The sequence below is a fragment of the Panthera leo genome, chromosome C2 (genome assembly GCF_018350215.1).
Source record: "Panthera leo isolate Ple1 chromosome C2, P.leo_Ple1_pat1.1, whole genome shotgun sequence".
NCBI classification, from domain to species: Eukaryota; Metazoa; Chordata; class Mammalia; order Carnivora; family Felidae; genus Panthera; species Panthera leo.
The window spans coordinates 64,141,166-64,159,885 of record NC_056687.1 but is presented as its reverse complement, the minus strand read 5'-3'; the positions used below and the strand labels follow the sequence as shown (position 1 = coordinate 64,159,885).

The following is an 18,720-nucleotide window of genomic DNA, read 5'->3' as shown; positions in this document are numbered from 1 at the left end:
ATTTAGAATATGCAGAACTATTTTGAAAATTATTAACAAACTTGAAATAGATATAGTATTTTATTCAATACTTAATAGACTGCTACAGTTTTCTAGACATCATGGCTTTAGAATAAATGAATATTAGGTCTTTGAAACAGCATAAAGAATCTCAAAATACACTCTAATATGTATAATTATTTGAATTTTTTTAACTACAAGATATTTTATTTGTAGGAAAAAAACACATTTTTTAAATGTTTTATTTATTTATTTTGAGAGAGAGAGAGAGAAAGAGAGAAAGAAAGAATCCCAAACAGGTTCCACACTGTAAGCACTGAACCTGACATAAGACTCAATCCTACGAACTGTGGGATCCTGACCTGAGCCTATATTGAGTCAGTTACTAAACTGAGCCATCCAAGTGCCCCCAAAACAGTTCTTTTAAAAGAAAACAACAAGACAACAACCCAGCACCCAGATCTGAAAGATCTGTGTAAAACAGCAAGAGAAATGGACTTCACTAATGGCACCCACCCCAGCTGACTCTTGGTTGGGAAGATACCAAACGTGGTTGGTGGGTTCTGGAAGATGCACTGCTCCAAGAAAGGCTGTCCTCCCCCACTACCCATGATGGAGAGGGAGGACCTCAGTCCTGGAAGGGATCTACCAGCCTCTGTTTCCAAATATGTGCCCAAATCCACTATGGGGAGACCTGGTGAGCGTCAGGATTCTTGTCCCTGCTACCCAGCACATGTGTGGCTGAGGCCATATCAAATTCCTGCATCAGGTCTTCATTGAATGCCACGAAATAGCATTTGAGATGGCTTAAATCTGGTGTGGATGGTGGCAGATAGAGCCATACTCTAGTGAAAATGTCCACAAGCAAGCACCTTTGCTCAGCACAGGGTCTCATCAGGAACCTTCTGCTTCTTTCCCACTTTCACAGGGGGAGGCTTCCCCATCAGCTTGTTGCCTCCTTTGCTGTTGGGGCTACTCAGCCTCCCTCTTGCCTTCTTGGCATTGGTGGAGGGCTGCTTTGGGCCCTCCCGCCCAAAGCAGCCCTCCACCAATTTGGGGAGGCTGTGGAGGCCTTGCAAGACCCAGAATGAGGTACCCTCATTCTCTCCACTGCTGTCCCCTGTAGAGGAGCTCCCCTCCTCTCCAACTGCCACAGTGAAGTCTACCCTCTCTTTAGACTGCCGGTGTAGCTCCTTGAATTGGGACCAGTTAGTGGCAGATTTCCAGTCCTTATCCTGCAGTGATGGAATCTGATGGAGATGATCTCCACAGCTGTGTGAGCCTCATATTTGGAGAATTCAGCCCCTGCCATCTCCCACAGCAGCTTTCTTTGGGTCTGGGGCAATGAAGTCAGGATAGTAGATCTTGTGTCCTTTTCATATCCTTCAGTACCAGCCCTTCCAACACCTCTCACATCACCCAATTTATCATGTTGGTCAAGTCTGAAGCTTTAGTGACTTTCTTCATTTCTGAGAACATGATCTGGTTGGGAATTTCAACGATGTTATCATGAAGAAACTTCTGCTGCTTGCACAGAGGCCTGTCCGTCAACTTGACATTGAAGTAGGTAAAACAAAAAACAAACAGGCAGACATTAGCATCCTGGAAGGCAGCTTTCTTACGCACTCCAGGAATCCCGAAGGGCAGAAGTTTGGCTGTCCTAGTGTTGATCAGGAGCACCTCAAAGTCTAAGATCATGTTGTGCCCCCAGGGAAAGCCTGGTGGATGTAGTCCTTAAGGTGGGCCACCTTATGAGGCAAGACAGGCTTCAATATGTGGCTGAAGTAGCTGAAGTGGTCCCCATTATTATGCTCCTGGACTCACTCCCCATCATACTTAATTTTAGACAACATGCCATTAGAGCATGTCTTTATCACATGCTTGATGAACTTGCAGGCCTCAGCCAGCAAGGGCTGCACTGGCATCATCAGTGATGGCTGGATGCTCAGAGCTTATCTCTGGCCTGGCTCCTTCGTCACCTCCTGCTCATTGCAGAGGACCTGCTACACCATGTCCTGCAGGTTGTGTGATGCTTTATAGGTAACAGGAGTCAAGGGCATCGAACACATGTTTTGCACCCAAGTTCATCCTTGGGTTATGTTTGATCAACTTGATGATGCACTTAAGGTCATTGGCTGTGTACCTGGCGGCAGTGTCCTGCAGGGCCTGTTGCTGCTCATTCTCCTTTGAGCTTGGAGAGCTGAAGGAGGAAGTTGTCCACCTCTTGGATGTTAAGGAGACTCTTGGCACCTGGGAGGACAGACTTGCTCTGCTCAAAGAAGATTCTGGTTGTCTCTGATACCTAACCTGCTCTAGGTCTCATGCCATATCATTTGGGTTGCAGTGCAAAGTTAGGCTGAAAAGCTTTACAGTCTGCTTATTATTTAAGTTGTAAATACTCCTAATAACACCTGGCAGCAGCAGCTTAACTTTTAGGTACACGTCACTGTGGAAACCATCTCCTGCCAAACTTTTCCAAAGGAAGTTCTGGATGATCTGGGTCATCCTGTTATAGCAAGGATTTTCAGCCACAATGGTGCACAACTTCCAAAACTCACGTAGCAGATCATCCTTGTGCTTGGGGTCCCATTTGCTTGAGGACAGACTTGCCTTAGGCGTCAAGCTCAAGTGGGCTTCCCCAGAGTTGTTGGGCTTGGATGAAAAACCAGAAAATTTCTGGGGATTGATATTGATGACAAATGAGGTACCTTTCATTGGAGTGTCACCTAGCCAGTGGCTGTCATCTTAGCCTGGACAACAGCTTTCTTTGGTGTGCTTATTGCCTTAGAAGACAGATCTACAATGTGCTGGCTTACCTGTTCCTTCTCATTATCTTCCCGCTTCTCCTAGCCTTCCAGCTTGTAAGGTCATCAGTACTTTTTGTGGGAGCCTTGGTCCACTCCAGTTTCTCAAATGTGCATTTTTAAATGTGATACCACTTCTTCATATTCCTGCTGGATTCTGAGAAAGGATTGAGCACCACTTTGCTGATCCAGCATACACTTTTCACAATCTTTTCCTTGCGTTTTTTGTAGCCAGCCATGCCACGCTTGGCATAGTCCACACAGAGCCATTGTTCAGCCATTTCACGGGCTGCTGCAGAGTCCCACATGCAACTTTGGCAAGAAAATAAGGCAGGTAGCACGTGGTCTTATATTACCTTCCTGGAATGACAGAACAGGCTTTCATCTCTGCCCATGAAACAGATTTGTTTGTGACCAGTGGCTGAATTGACTTATGTCAGACCAATGATGTTGTTCTTGGAATATGCACAGTTCTTTTCAGCTGAGTTCAGGGAGCTTTGGTGGGAAGAGGATCTTGAAAGCCAAAATCCTACATCTCACAAGATGGTTGGGAAAATTAAAATAAGTCCATGGATGGGCTGGCCGGCGGGGGGGTGGTTCTGAACTCTCTGCCTTCCCCCTCCTCCAGTGCACACCGCAGGCCTCAGACCAGGCACCTGCAGGCCACGAGTGCCACTTCAGTTGTCTGTAGTCATTTGATTTCATTAATGGGGTTAAGGCAATTCAGTGAGGAAAATACACTTTTTCAAGAAACGGTGCTGGATATACAAATGCAAAAAAACAAAACAAAACAAAAAAAACTTTCACTTCACACTAAATGTATTAATGTGGATCATAATGCTAAATGTAAGATCCAAAATGACATGGGGGGCACCTGGGTGGCTCAGTTGGTTAAGCATCTGACTTCGGCTCAAGTCATGATCTCACAGTCTGTGAGTTCAAGCCCCGCGTCAGGCTCTGTGCTGAAAGCTCAGAGCCTGGAGCTTACTTCGGATTCTGTGTCTCCCTCTCTCTTTCTGCCCCTCCCCTGCTCATGCTCTGTCTCTCTCTCTGTCTCAAACAAACAAACAAACATCACATCAAGATCTAAAATGACATTGAGTTTGGTGAAGACTTTTAGGTGAGAACTGAAAAGAATGTGCTATAAAAAATAATCCATTTTCATCAAAGTAGAATAATGCTTTTCAAAAGAAATTTAAGAAATCAAAAAGAACAACCATAGACTGTGAAAATATATTTATAAAACCTATGTCTAAAAACGGACTTATGTCTAGAATACATGAAGCACACAACCCAGTAACAGTAAGACAAACAACAAAATGGGCAAAATATTTGAATAAACACTTTCCAGAGTAAATATATAGATAGAAAATAAGTACATGAAAAGATCATTAGTTGTTAGGACAATGCAAATTTAAATCACAATGAGATAATTGTATACACCCTGTAAAATAGATAAAATTGAAAAGGTTGTTCCTACCAAGTTTTAGCAGGGAATCAGAGCAACAGGAATTCTCAGGTTGTGCTTGTGGAAATGTAAACAGTACTACTTTGGAAAACAGTTTGGCATTTTCATAAAAATTTAAACACAGATTTACCATATGAAAAAGCCATCCCATTACAAGATATTTAGCTAAGAGAAATAGCCAACACACCAGTCTTTCTAGTCAATATATTTGTATTATACAGAAATTGAAGGCAATCCAAAATCCTTCAATATTGAATGGATTAACAAATTTATATAATCTGTACAATAATATTCATCAATAGGAGGAAAATACTGACACATGCCTCAAAATAGATGTATTCCAAAAGAAGTACGTTCAGTGAAGAAACCAAGCCCAAAAAAGTGTAACATGCTCTCAGTTTTAAATGATATAAAATTTTAGAAATTAACAATAATCTATATTAATGGGACACATACCACTGGTTGTCTGAGAGATTAAGCAATGGGAAGAAAGAGTATGGGTGCATTACAAAAGAATGTGACAGAAGTGTCCAATATCTTAATTATGCTGATTGTTTCATGGGTGGATAAGTATGTCAAAATACATCAAATCATTACCTTAAAATATGTCCACCTTCTTTCATGTCAAGCATATCTCAATAAATGTATAAACTATAATAGCAAAGTAAACCCAAAACAAATATTACAAAAGAAAGAATAGAAGTAAGAGTAAGGATTGTTGAAATAGAAAACATTACCAAGAAAAAACAAAACCAAACAAACGAACAAACAAACAAATAGAACAAAACACAAGAATGAATCAACCAGAATCAAAGACTGGTTATTTAAAAAGACAAATGAAATAGTCATCCGGCAATGTAATTAGAGGGAAAAAATAAACTACTTAATAATATGTATTAGGAATTAAGAGTATAACAAGGTTTATTAGAGAGGTATAAAATCATAAGAAATGATATCAACTCTTTAGTACTCATGTTTAAAACATAGATAATATGGACAATTCCCAGAAGAGTAAATTTTACCAATTTAAAAATCAATTGAAACAGAAATAAACTTATAACCATTCATTTGTCAAAGTGTATTAGCAACTTGGCTCCAGACTGACACAATCTTACTGGCAAGTGTTTATCAAACTTTTAATGAAATTGTCACCTATATTGTATTCACTTTTATACAGAAAGGCTACCTAGGAGACATTTTCCAAGGCGTTTTGGAGGCTAAGCAGAAATTATATCAAAACTTCATGAAGAGATTGGCAAATGGTGTTTTTCTCAGAAATGCAAGAACAATTTCATGTTATAAAACACTGATTAAAAGAGGAGTAATATTATTTTATCAGTAGATTCAAGGAAAAATATTCAACTTCATTTAACACTCATTTGATAATATAATATTCAGGACAACTAAAAATGGAAAAAAAAGTCCTCACCTTCATACAGCATCTCTATCAAAAACCTATAGGAAAATGCACAACTGAGTATAGAAGCATTCTTTATAAAGTCAAAAAGAATTTTAAGGATACCTGATATTACTCCTCTTCTTCAACACAGTGTTACAAGTCCTAGTCTTTGTAATGGGACAAGAAATAACACATAAGAACAGTAAGGATTTGAAAGGAAGAACTGCATTCTTATTTTTCAGAGACAATGTGACTAAGTACATAGACAATCCAAGATCTATTCCAGTCTATTAGAATCAGAGAATTCAGCAAAATTGTTGGAAATTAATCAATAGATAAAAAATCAATAGCTTTTCTGTTGATCAATATATCAATAGAAATATCTTAGTTGGAGTATCCCCTGGAAGCAGAACCTAAAACAAGAATTTAGGTGCAACCAATTTATTTTTGACATGAACTCAAGAAGCAGTAGTCAGGAAGCAGGAGAGTGAACAAGGAGAGGAGAAAAAGTCAGTACAGGGGTGAATTATTGAGGTCACTGCTGTGAACAATGGGTGTTTGATTTCACTGTGACAACTGAGAAGCATACAAAATTTCAGAATTACTGGTTGAAAGGAGAGGACACTGGGTCATTTATCCATGGCTCCTGTCTCCCAGGTTGGGGTTTATTCTTGATGGCATCAGCTTCCCCAAACTTCTCTGCTGTGTGTGTGGTATGTGCCTAGTAGACTTCTGTGGATTCAGAGAAAGCCCTGAAAGGCTTTCACATGGAATTTATCTGCCACAACTAAATCTGAAGTCAGAGGTGAGTGGAGGGGATGCTACATAAGACTCCAAAGGCATCAGTGACAGCCAAGAAGATAATACAGGTTTCCTAAAATATTTGCAATCACAGTAGCATATATCTATCTGTGTGTCTGTGTCTATCTATCTAACAGTAAGCCCAATAAAAGACTTGTGAAATCATTGCAGAGAAAATGGAGAGGTGTCATGGTCATAGATGGGAAGACTCGCTATTGTAAAGACATCATTTAACCTCAAATTTAACAATAAATTCAAAGTAATTAAAATTTGAAAACACTGCAGTGATTTTTGTGGGACTTGACAAGATACATGCATAGAGAGGCAAATATGATGGAAGCAAATGGGAACAGGATTACCCAAGATAATTGAATGAGAATCAGGAAGGAGGACGTGCCCTCTACCAGATTTTAAGACTTACTACAAAGCTAGAGAAACATTTAAGAAGTGTTTTTGATGCAGGGAGAGGGGAAAACATGTAATTTAAGGGCAAACTGGGAGATTTACTTGCAACCCACTTAACTGCTAAAGCATTAGTGTCTATATATGTAAAGAACAATGAATGAATAAGTAAAAAGACAGCCCAATTGCAAAATGGGTAAAGGACATGAGCCAGAAATCTGCTGAATAGGAATCCCAAATATACAATAAAACATGAAAACAAATCACTAGTGATCAGGGAAATGAAAACTAAATACCAATTATATACGATTTCACATTTATCAAAGTGGAAAAAAAATCCTAGAATAACAACTACTAGTAAGAAAATGGTAAAGTAGAATTTTCATGCATTCCTTCAAGTGAATTGCTTCAAGTGAATATTGGTACAAAGTCTTTGTGGATCAATTTTTCAGTATCAAAGGTAGCTGATGGTGACTTATTCACTCAAATATATCTCAGTTATGTTCATTGCTCTATCTTTAGTGCCTGTATCAATATCTGGTACAGATTAGGTTTTATATGACTACATATCTTATAATCAGTAACCTTTTTAAAAGTAATCTTTTGTCATATAACTAACCATCTCCAAACTTAGTGGTTTAAACAGCTTACTGCTCACAAGTCTGTGGTCCATCAGCTTGGGTTAGGAAGGTTCATCTCTGCTTACTTACAGTGCCATCTGGGCCCAGTAACAGTTTTAAGTCTTGACTCGTATATGTGGGGTTTCTCTCCTTAGACTTTTTATCAGCCTACAGATTAGCCTGGACTTTTTCACATTAGTGGCAAAAGAGCTTCCAGAATTACGAGAGGACAACCGGCAATGTGCAAGTGGATTTTAATCCTCTTTTATCACATTTGCTGTTATCTATTGAGAAATGTGGAGGATAGGAGATTTTATTTTACTTGCAAGTTAACAAATTAGCCTGCTATAGTTTTCTGGAAGCTGGTAAGATACAAGTCTCTTGGTCCAGAGGCGAAGGATTCTGTTACAGCACAGTAGGCAGCATAAGTATCATGTTTATATGAGTTTTTCTTGCCTCTCAAGTCATACGAGAGTGACACGGGGATGGATGTTTCAAATGGTAGTGGGTTTCAATCACAGCTGGGGAACTCTGAGCTTATAGAACCTAAATCTTTTATAACCTGTTATAAGCAAATCTGTCTTTGCCCCAGAGGAAGACATCATCTCTTTGATAAGGGATGATATATGATGTAGGATGTTAAGCAAATCTGTCCTTTGCTCTGCAGGGAGACACTATCTTTGCTTCTAGGGCTATTTGCTATAGTAACATCCCTGAAAAAATAGTCTGAAACAAAAGGCCAATTAGTACCTTGCTTATAAGATGTAGAGAAATGTGAGAGAACCATAGAGAATTATCTTCTAACAATGTCCTATCAGCTGAGGAGTCACATAGACAAGTCTGGAGTAGTGTGAGAGGAAACAATACAGGGTCAAAGATACAGGGAGTCATGATGTAAGAACTGTTACTATAATGATCTATCATATCCCTCAATCCAGTGATTAACATCCAGGTATGAGATATTCTCATACAAGGAGACATGTACAAATGTATCTATTACAACATTTTTTTGGTACAAATAAAATATTGGATACTATTCAAAAGTTTAGCAGAAGGGGAATGGATATATAATGGTTTATATAGGTGGTTTATTCAGGGGCATTGGGGTTTATTCAGGGGCATTGGGGTGGGTTAGTTGACTTTGGCTGACTTTGGCTCAGGTCAGGATCTCACCATTCATGAGTTCAGGCCCTGCGTCAGGCTCTGTGCTGACATCTCAGAGCCTGGAGCCTGCCTCAGATTCTGTGTCTCCCTCTCTCTTTGCCCCTCTCCAACTGGCAGTCTCTCTTGCTCTCTCTCGCTCTCTCTCTCTAAAATAAACATTAAAATTTGTTTTAATTGTGGTGTATTCATATGAATAAATGACAATGATGATGAAAATAATAATAATAGATAACCTTTACTGAGTATTAACTATGTGCATGGCATTGTTATAAATAATTTATATGTATAACGTCAGCTCACAAAAGTTGTATGACATATCACAGGCAGGCATTTTAACCAAGACTGGAGATCTACTGAGATAGGTGGTTTGAAGTATGCTGTATCAAAATGGGCATTTAGAATTAAAAACTGAGTGAAAAAGTAAATTGTGATGGGAGACAGAATGAATCCGTTTATATAAAATTTAAGGACATACAAAATGATGTTCATTTTTTCTCTTTTATGTCTTCAGTCCTTTTTTTTTTTTAAATCTATGTGGAAGTTCCAAAGTTATTTTGAGCTTTGCTTTGCTTCTCTTGCTGGATCTACTGCCTCCTTCCACTATTAAAAATATGTATTCTATTTGAAACTGGAGGTCTAATGCTGGAGCCAAGCCATGATTGGCCAAGGAGAATGCTTTGCCAAACCTGCAGGGGGTTCTTCTGCAGAGTTCCTCTGGGCAGAAGAATAACACATACCTCTGCTGCTATTCTTAAGTTCAACATTTATTTTTGATACAAACATACTAAATATTCTTTCCACTTTTGCCCTTTGACATCTGTTATTTACATTATATTCACCATACTTGAAGATTTTTCCAGCCCTGTGAAAACCACTGCACATTCTTTATCAGAGCCTCTGATATTCTTACCACCATTTATCAAAGATTCTCACAAAAAATCTGTGTTTAACCATATCGATGTCCTAAAATTTGTAATGAAATTCAACGAATATTTGTTGAGCCACTTGGGTATTTTGGCCATAGGTAACCCAGGGATGAATAAGATAAGGTCCGTGCCTTTGGAGAACTCACAGTCTAGTGGGAGACAAAGACCTATAAACATAGTAACCAAACCATGATGCAATATGTGCTAAGACAAATGTGTTTATAAACTACTTTGGGCTCACAGATAAGGGAATGATTAATTCTACCTTCAAGTCTGAAGGAAAACCATAGAAATTAAATTACATCAAGTTGAAACTTGACAGATAAGTAAGGGATTCCACAAGAGAAAAAGTGAGCAGGGGTATTCAGAGAAAGGTAGAGAACACATACAAATGGCTGAAGTATGAAAGGATATGGGGAATATAGGATATTGTTGGTGGAATGTGAGTTACATTAAAAGACGTAGAGAGAGAGAACCTAGGGGGTTTCGGAATGAGGGGATACGTAGAGGCCTGGCTAAGGAGTTTGGACTTTAGTGTGCAAGCAATAGGGATTTTTAAGAGATTTAGAGTAGGGAAGTCTCATGGCCAGATTTTTGGTTTAAAAATATTTGGGAATAGAGTATAGGCTTCATGAAAGTAGTAACCTTGTTTTTTTTATTGTTATATACCCAGTCTCCAGAATAATGCAAACATATAGTAGACACCTAGTAATATTTGTTAAATAAATGAGTAGCAGCTAAGAGTGGAGGCGGATATTTTAGATTAGATGTTTATACAGTCATCCAGGGAAGTGACAATAAGGGACTTAATTAACATGCTTTGTTTCAGTGTAATGTTTAATCACTCTCAACTTTGGGCAACCAAATAATTTATTGCCCAAGTTGGGAAACTTAAAAGTACAGGAGGATGCATTTAAAAGTATTCTGGAGATAACAGCTGAAAACTGGACAATGTGGTGGGTGTATCTCAAGCTCATATCTGATTGTCAGGGTCTCAGTCTCAGGCTAGCACTCAGCATGGGGGATGGAGAGAGGACAGTTCTGAATAAGTGGGGACTGGGAAAGACAATGCCCCATATTGCTGTGCTTGTCCTTGTGGGGATGTGTATTTGACCCAGTGTGCTTTGTAGCTCTTACCTATGCTTAGAGTTATTAAAGGTTTGTGGAATATAGTAAGTATCATTTGGGGGCAAATACGTAAGATAGCAAAGATAACATGCAATGGGTAGGACAGAACTCTGTCCCTGAGAGGTCAATCCTGGGGCAAGAAGTGAGTGCACTGAAGGAGGGCTTTGTGAGGTATCTGGGTGGCTCAGTTGGTTGAGCATCCAACTCTTGATGTCAGCTCAGGTCACAATTCCAGGGTTGTGGGATTGAGGCGTGTGTCAGGCTTTGCGCTGAGTGTGGAGCTTGCTTGGTATTCTCTCTCTCTGCCCCTCTCCCCTGCTCGCATGAGCTTTCTCTAAAATAAAAATAAAAATTAAAATAAAATAAAATAAAATAAAATAAAATAAAATAAAATAAAATAAAATAACGTCTTGGATTGACATTGGTGGAAGTCATTTCCACCTCCCCTCAGTCTTTTGACCAGTGGGTGCTAAGGCATCAAGATGCCTGCAGCTCTTTGAGGAGGCAGATGAGGAGTAAGTCAGGGCTGTGAACCATTAAAGAACTTTAAGGGTAGGCATAGGTCTGTGTACTCAGAGTATACACACAGCTAGTGATGGATAGGAGTTATTCTTTATGTTGAGTTTCTTTCTTTCTTTTTTTTTTTATTATCATGGAACTTTTTATTTATTTTTTTTCAATATATGAAATTTATTGTCAAATTGGTTTCCATACAACACTCAGTGCTCATCCCAAAAGGTGCCCACCTCAATACCCATCACCTACCCTCCCCTCCCTCCCACCCCCCATCAACCCTCAGTTTGTTCTCAGTTGAGTTTCTTTCATTATCTTTGAACTATCTGTAAAATATTCTTAAAAATCACAGATTTTATTTGCTTCTACCATGGGAATGCAGGGCAAAGTTGGGATAGAAAATACTGAGGGTGCAGGAGTACTGAGCCAGCAGCAGCTGCCTGGGGTAAGCCCCTCTGAAGAGGAAGGTGTGACTGCAGCAGGATGAGCAGAGCTTGGGGATGAGAGGAGCAGTGAGCTGAGCCAGACAGCTGGCAGGCGGGGCAAGCAGCAACTGGGCCGGATTTGTCACATTCCCCAGAAACGTTTTGGAAGGGAAACCTGGTAAAAGGCAAAGGTTTGCAAAGTCAAATAGACTGAGGTTCTAACTGCATATTGAATTTTGTAGCCTGAGGCTGCTGAGGCAAAGATATTTGGGTTGAAAAAAAAAAGATGTTTGTTTGTTTGCTTGTTTGTTTGTTTGTTTGTTTATTAATGACATTTTTCTAATTCCTAGAAGCATAAGAGGTTTTCTCTCTTGCCTTATTTTCTTCCTGTTGCCCAAATGGCCAACAACAACAACAAAAATGGTCATACTTTTATTTTCTTTTTCCATTTCACCTTCTCCATTTTTTTCTCCTTCCTCTTTCCACTTTCCCCATCACAGTTCCTCAGTCTTTTCCTGCATCTCTGTTTTCAGTGTCCACTTACTGGTAGTGCTCCTGAACCAAGGTGAAGAAAGAAACATTCTGGGCTTAGCATACTCCAGTCATGCCGTTTTCCTGCTTCCTGCCATTGCTTTTGTTGTTTTTCTCACTTACCAGTTTGTGTGTGGCTAGTGTGCTATATCTCATAGCCCTCGTCTTGTTTTGTTCTTCTTGCTTGAGCTGCTATACTGTCTTCCAGAGCTCACTTTCTTCCTCACCTCAAGTGTGCATGAGTCACTTCCCACCAAAATTCAGTAATTCACTCAACCACTCACACACAGGTACACAAACACATTGTTTGTCTGACCATCCTTAAGGAGCAGAGGGAAAAGGTTATTTTATTATTTTGCCAGTAAAGAAACTTAAATCCAGAAAGGTCTTGAGGAAAACCAGCCAGCCATAATGATAGGAGCACATTACAATAAGTCAATTATAGAAAAGTCTACCTGCATCTGTTAAAAATCACTAAAGCTGGGACCTCTCCATCAGTCAGTGGCATCTAAAGCGATTTTAAGAGAGGGAATTTACCAATCAACCAATGAAAGAATGTGAAACATGAGTCCATGGTGACCATAGGCCACACAGGCAGTGCTGTTCTTCCAACCTCTCTAGTTGGCCTGGACACACAGCAGCACTGTTGCTGTCATTAAGAGTCACCATGATGGCAGGCTCTACTGCCAGTCTAACCAGCTGCCAAGTTAAACAGTGAGGTTTGGTAAATGGTTAGAACTGATACTATTTAAAAGCAAGAAAACTGAAATATAATGAGATTTGCACTGGTTTTAAGCAGCATTAGCTTAATTTGTGAGAAATGTAAATATGACCCTTTGGAAATGTCAGGTGCCCACGTTAGTGACTCTAGCATTTGTGTAAGACAGAACACACAGAAGCCTGGTGCTCATATTTTAGAATTTAAGAGCCATAGTCCTGGTCCTTTAACAACTCTGCAGCACTTTTACAAATGTCTCATTAACAATGTTTCCATATCATAAAGCCAGATGGGAGAGGCCATCTTTTATTTATCAGTCTCAAAATAAAATGTTATCATCTCTGGGATTTGAAAAGGATTTTGGTGGCTTCAATTTTCTTCCTCATCTTCTCGTCCCCACTACTCCCACCCCAGCCAACTTTTTGTTGTTCTGAATTGCTCTGCTCCAATGGGAAAGCTACCTTAATTAAACTGGTCCTGTTATTCATCCTGCCTCTATCAGCCATCCAGCTAATTTAAGCCATTGGTTTCCACACTTGGCTGAGCCTGAAGATTATGTTTAAAATGCAGGTCCTTGGGCCCCACTCCAGGTCTCCAAATTATAATTTCTAGGAGTGTGCCATGGAAGTCTATATTTTAGGATTCCTCCAATGACTGCTATGTAGGAAACATAGTTCCCTGTGTTTGGGAACTATTGAAATTTGAAACTTCTCAAAAGGATCAGTGTCCAAACTGGGATGTAGAGGGTGTCCCTGTTGATAGCTCTGAGGTTGCCAGCAGGCCAAAGAATGATAAAGGGTCATGGCAAAAGCACCTGTCTCCTTCTACAGATGCTAGGGAAATTTCAGGGTCTTATGGAGACCATGGGTAGAGTTATAGATATGAAGAAGAATAAGTTTATTTTGGAATCCCTCTGGGAAGTCCTTTTTGTGTGTGTGTGGATGGCTTCACTGACCTGGTGGATACTGTAAAGTGTGTTCAGAGATTGGCAAATATTCCATACTGGTGAAAGCAATATAAGATATGTTTGGGGTTACATGCCTTAAGGTAGTTAGAAAATATGTTGGTGCCATATTGATTGTCTGATGAGTAATATCTTTCTGTTTTGAACAAGTAAACATGCATATATGCATGTATTAAATATTATTCTTTATAGTGTAGTAAGTTGGGAATTTTCAAGCAAAGGCATGATAATATCAGACATATGCTTTAGAATGATATCCCGATAGCAGTGAGTGGGATGGAATCAATTGGAATGGCAAAAGTTGGAAGTAGGGGGATCAGTTAGTAGCCAGTATCATGATGAAAAGTGAAACTGAAGCAGTGGCCATGAGAATATAGAATTAGGAATCGATTTCAAAATCATTTCGTGGGTAAGACTGGCAGAACTTTTTTTTTTAACATCTATTTATTATTACGAGACAGAGAGAGACAGAGCATGAGCATGGGAGGGGCAGAGAGAGGAAGAGACACAGAATCTGAAGCAGGCTCCAGGCTCAGAGCTGTCAGCGCAGAGCTTGACGCAGGGCTCGAACTCACAAACCGCGAGATCATGACCGGAGCTGAAGTCGGACGCTTAACCGACTGAGCCACCCAGGCGCCCCAACTGGCAGAACTTTTCTAAATTGACTACAGAGACTGGTCAGAGAGGAAGAATTAAAGATGACTCAGAAGTTGATGTTTTAACTTGAGTGGCTGGGGAAATGATCATGCTCTGGAGACAGAAAACACATTGAGTAGGCTTTTCCTTCCTGAATTGAATGTGTATAGGACACGGAGCTGGGCCTGTTCTGTGAGCAGTTCAACAGGGGTGATGGGGACTGGAGTTCAGCAGGGAGGAAGCGGAGATGAAGGATTCAGATTGGCCATCTGGGGGCAATTGGACCCTGGGGGAGAGCGGATAAGATGGCTCAGAGAGTGTTTCAAGGTTGGAAACAGAGACACAAAGAAAAAGGGGGAAGTCTAGGTCAAGTGTCCATCAAAAAGAAAAATAATTCTAAGGAAGTGCCAGAATGCTCAGTTCCTAGTGGAGTAGGAGCTGGTGGCTCATGTAATGAGGCATGGGGTTTGAGTGTGCTGGTGGTTGAGATGAGGAAGAGGGTGGGAGTACTCAGATGAGGATTTCTCTCATACTAGCTTTAAGCCACCAGAGATGCCAAGCTAGGGCAGTGGGTAGAGCCAAAAACTGAGTAGGAAACTAAGTCTAATACACCTAAAAGAGGAGTCACCAATTATGAAAACTTTGGTACCAGAGTACAGAGTCAGAACCCAAGAGCCAGCAGACTGAGAACTAGCAGTGGACCCGGAATTCATTGGATTTAAAGACATCTGTCTGAATGCTGTGTCCTGTGACTCTCTTAAATGGGCCTGCTGCAGCGTGTTGTATGGGCAAACTATCTAAATGCAAAAGTCAAGGGATAGATAATAAAAAATAGGAAATGTTTCAAAGACTTCCTTATATTAATTTCTGAAACCTCATTACTGTGCTTGGCACATAGTAGGTTATCAATAAAGATCTGATGAATCGGTGAATGAATTAAGGTAGCAGGTAACTTCTGGGGCTACACTAAATTCCTAGGAATTCTGCAGATGAGCCCAGCTCAAAACAATTGGTCAAGCCTGAGGATACCTTTTTGGCTAAAATGTCAGGAGAAGTGCATTCACCAGAGAAAACATTCCTGGTCACTTTTTGCAATCCTTCATGGAATGGAAAACTTCCCATCCTCATGCCCTCAAGTTGGAGAAGAGATAGTCCTCTTTTTTTCCTTATGAGATTGGAGACCTGATAAAGAATAATGAACCCTATCAAAATCCATAATTATCTCACACGATTTTAGCTTTATAAACTTGTAGTGCTATAATTTTCTGTCTTTTCCTTGAACCATTGTTTTGAAAGACTGCAGTGTGTTCTTTATTTTCCCTGCACCAGTTCTGCCGTCACCCGGCATATCACATCCACTATATCATATTAATGGCTGCCAGCTCAACAATTTGATACTCAATCCCATATATCAACCGCTGATATAATCCATTGCCATACAGTATATTTCATTTGCATTTATCTTTTCCATATACAGCACTCTCTTTTATCACTCTTTCAGCGGCCCCCTCTTCTACCCCCACGCCTGTTTATTCTCCCTGGCACACATCTATACATTCTTCCTGGCTGTGTTATTAATAATCCCTACAAAGACCTTTCTCCCCCTTTTACCTTTTCCCCTCTCAGTAACTGACAGATCCTTACAATTTGGCCTTTTAATGCAGTAGAATCAGGCCTGAATGAGGATGTTTCTTTGTTATTTTCACAGACATTAGCATAGCTGCCTGAGCTGGGACTCAGGCACTTTCTCTAGATATGATTTATGACATCAATCCAATTTATGGCCATTTAAAGGAATGCTGAACTGGCTGTAAATCAGCAAAAGCACATAAAATACTCATGAGAACTGCTGGAATCCATCTGCATCAGCCTCCATCACCTGTAACAGCAGCCAATCAGCAGCAAAGGGATAGAGCTATCTTGTGGGCAGAGGGAAGCAATGGCAATGATAGGCTTGCATCAAGGAGAAACAACTCACCTGATAACAGTAACGGACCAGACATGAATTTCAGGTGGGTAAGGAAAGTTTCTAAGGGGCAGAGTGTGGGGGTGAACTTTGGGGCTGGTAGCTAATAGATGCACATTAAGGAGACGTTGCAAAGGAAGGCAAAAAATAATGTTTTGTAGTGGTTTACAGTTTACAAAGTGACTTCATATGTAGTTTCTCATCTTAAGCCTATTGGCAACCTTAATAATTGGGTTGTATTTTGCCTATTGTATCTCTGAGAAAGATCTAGGTTATAATTAAGGATCAAATTAAGTCCATGTTTTCTGTAACATAGTTAAGCAAACAAACATAAAGGGAGAGAGCCTGTATTGCTGTAGTAAATTAATTAATTGAGGAAAGACATTACAATACTTTAAATATATTGCTAGGCACTGAGTGACGTTTTTGCCACAGATGACTTATTCTTTCTTTACGTGTAAAGATGAATAGACCCCGGAGAGGTTTTGGCTATCTTAAGGCACTTGTCTTCCAGTGCATTGTTGAAAAAAAGAAATCTCTCAATTAAAGACAGTTGTTCCTTCTTCAGCCCTATGGCTCTTTGCTAGTACATTCTGGCCAGAAATTCTGTCTTTCATTGTGCATTATGTTGTGGTGGTACACATGTGTGGATGGATAATATTTTGAGCTGTTAATTTTTATTTCTTGCTCTCCATCCTTTCCATCTCTCTCTCTTTCCCCATTTAAACAAGTAACTGAGTCTCTGTCTATTCCCATAGGGAGTTGCATAGTAGAGAGGAAACTAGAAGTAGACCCCAAAGACCTCCTAGCTTTTATTTAGCAAAGCTAAAGGCTCCGAATGGGAGAAAAGTTTCAAGCAGAGCAGAGTATCTGGGAGAAACAGAGGGAGAGATGGATCAAGCCCATGCTGGTCCCCCTCTTATCTATAAAGAGATTTCTCTGTGCTAAAAGGAGAAAAATGGGACCTTGGAGTTACAGAGCCCTGGAGATCTGGGCCATGCTTCCTGGCAGTATTGCTTGGAGATCACAAGACTCCAAGGGCTTGCATTACTTTAATTAAAAGTATTTTTAGTTATTTCTAAAAATCCTGTGTGTGTGTGTGTGTGTGTGTGTGTGTGCACGCAAGCTTCTTAGTTCAGTTTTCCCTCCTGATAAACTAGGGTTCAGCTTTTTTTCCAAGTCCATTGATAGCATATTCCCTGGCACATACATTTTTCTATACCTGGTCTTTCAGGAGGTTGTATATTTCCTAATGATTTTTTACTATTTCCCTCACCTGCTTCCCTCACCTCCCATAAATTATTTCCCTTGGACAAACTTTTCCCCAACTGTGCATAAGTTGAACCTTTCAGAGGAAAGATGCTATAAAACATCTAATCGATAAATAACCTTGTTCTCTTCATAGAGTAAAAGAGTCAATCAATCTTTACTCCTCCACATAAATGTGCATATCTTATAGCTCAAATCCCATTATAACTATTTCCATGGGGGATTCCTTTTTGGTTGCAAAGGAGATTCTGTAATAAGAGGGTACCTTATTTACCAGAATTCTTCACCCTCTTTTTAAAATGTAATTTAATTAATTTATGTTTTTAAATGTTTACTAATTTTTTTGAAAGAGACAGAGCATGAGCAGGGGAGGGGCAGAGAGAGAGGGAGATACAGGATCTGAAACAGGCTCCAGGCTCTGAGCTGTCAGCACAGAGCCCAACGTGGGGCTGGAACCCACAAGCTGTGGGGTCATGACCTGAGCTGGAGTTGAACACTTAACCGACTGAGCCACCCAGACACCCTGTCACCCCCTTTCTAAACTAGGTAGGAGAGGTGAAGACAAAAGCAGAAGAGCGTCTGCAAATCACAGGTGCTTAGTACCTGTGTAAGACGAGATCCCTTTTCTGACCTTGGACCAGCTACCTGATCAGGCCTGTATTAATTTTCAAGCAGCATACACGACACGGACAGAAATCCCTAGAGGGCTCAAGAGCCTTCCTCAACAAGATGCTAACACATTCAAAGCATGCAGATGAACTGTGCCTGGGATTACCCTTGAGTAAATTTAATCACTATAACTTATGAAGGACATGGAGTTGTTTGGGTCTGAATTGTAAAGAGTGGTTATGTTTTATGATTTTGGTAGAAATTTGCCATTATACTATTTAATTTTGGGAATGTTTGTGTGACTTAACAATTTCTATCATCCCATCCTATTATTCATCAGTTGCCTGAACTTCCCTCAGGGTGGTAGCCTGGAGATA

The 18,720-nt window shown here is 40.0% G+C and overlaps 1 pseudogene; it reads right to left on the bottom strand.

Moving 5' to 3' along the window:
- Window positions 1–628: 628 nt before the first annotated feature.
- Window positions 629–3,509, bottom strand: LOC122229277 (annotated as a pseudogene).
- Window positions 3,510–18,720: the final 15,211 nt, after the last annotated feature.